Source organism: Buceros rhinoceros, unplaced genomic scaffold, assembly GCF_000710305.1.
Source record: "Buceros rhinoceros silvestris isolate BGI_N320 unplaced genomic scaffold, ASM71030v1 scaffold40506, whole genome shotgun sequence".
Taxonomy (NCBI): Eukaryota; Metazoa; Chordata; class Aves; order Bucerotiformes; family Bucerotidae; genus Buceros; species Buceros rhinoceros.
Window position 1 is genome coordinate 33,136 of NW_010420091.1, and position 1,547 is coordinate 34,682.

Below are 1,547 nucleotides of genomic sequence, written 5' to 3' on the forward strand. Positions count from 1 at the left end.
AGGGGAGTGGGGGTATTTCCATAGAGACAGCCTGCCACTGCCACATAGCACAGTCAAAACTTTACAAGCTTTAAAATCATAAGAGGGCAATTTCAGAATTAACACTTCCAAAAACCACTGCAAAGCTAGCGCACAGCTCTCAACTCCACTGTGCACAATTCTTTCAGCTGCGATGATGCAATGTGCTTTATAAGAAGACCACACACACCAAAAGTGATGCCACTTACTGGTATTTTTGTTGTTACTCACAAAAACAGCCCGAAGAAGAGGACAAGCTAAGAAAGACAAATCCTGTCCCCTGCGACACTCCAGGCCCAATGGGCTGATGTCGGAGAGTTCCTGCAGCCCTTATGAAGAAGGATTCATCTTGCCTCAAACTGCAGACTGGAACCAGTCCAGCTGCAATATGAAGCCACACCAGTGCTCTCAGCCAAAGACGGAGGCCACTGCCCAGCCACAGGGAGTCTTTCATTCCTTAAGCCCAATTCCCCATCAGAAGCCAGACTTCTGGAAAGTTTTACAAGACCTCCTGAGTCTCATAATCTTTCTAAGAGATGCAGCACCTGTGGCTTTCAAAACATCCAAAGTAACATTGGAGAAAACAGGCAGGAATAACAGAGCATAGCCAGCCCCTGAACTCCATCATTCTTGATATTAATTTAAAACTGATAAAATGCTTTCTTGACTTAGAAAAGAAAATTCAGGTTTGATTTCTTCATTCTGTTGAGGGTAGTAATGAAAGCTGTATGGATGGAGAATGCTCACACTTTGTCTTTCAAATTCTAGTTGCTGTTTGGCAGCTGTGGTCTGCCTTTCCACCCCTCTGTCTTGTGAGAAAAAGGATTATATAGTGGAGATTAAGCTCAGCTGTAGTCCAGTCTTTCTAGGGCTCACAATGCAAAGCTGGGTATGCACTTAAATTTTCTGTTTATCTGTACCCGTATCTCTTTCTCTCAGCACTCCCACCTCCTCCATACACTCACACTCCCAGAAAGGAGTACAAACAGAGCCAGAATTTGTCCATCAGTGATTCAAAAAAGTTCTGAAAACTTTAAGAAAATAGAAAGTAACAGGCAGAGCACTATGAAATCTATAGAAAGGAAGAAGATTAAAGGTAGGAAGGGACAACCTGAGCTCACTAAAAGAGACTGAGCTCACTAAGAAAGTCTATTTTTGTAATAGAAATTACATCTTAAATATAAGAAAGCACAGCCCAAGCCATCCACTTTCCTATTTTCACAATGGAATTAAGGATCCTAACAATCCTGCCATGGAAAAGTTTGTCCTCTGCAAACATTTATCTATGTAAGATCATAGTCTAAGCTGCCGCCCATGTTCCTGTAAAAGGAACATCGCTCTGTCTTTGCTGCATGGCAGACTTAGCAGCAGCAGATACCATGCAAGGCCTCAAAAAGATAACGGGCATACTACCAGCAGTGAGTGCAAGAGTCTTTCTCGTGGAAGCCTTTTATTTTTTTCAGCAGCTCTCCAGACAGCTCACTTGAGGTGTGAAAGGCCTGGAAACTGCTACGGCCACTTCTGCTGTT

The 1,547-nt window shown here is 43.1% G+C and overlaps 1 protein-coding gene across 1 annotated transcript in view; it reads right to left on the reverse strand.

Moving 5' to 3' along the window:
• The window catches only part of NME7 (NME/NM23 family member 7), a gene marked incomplete at its 3' end in the record, with an annotated part of 39,423 nt that overhangs the window by 16,841 nt on the left and 21,035 nt on the right, over nt 1–1,547 (reverse strand). The window lies entirely within an intron of this gene.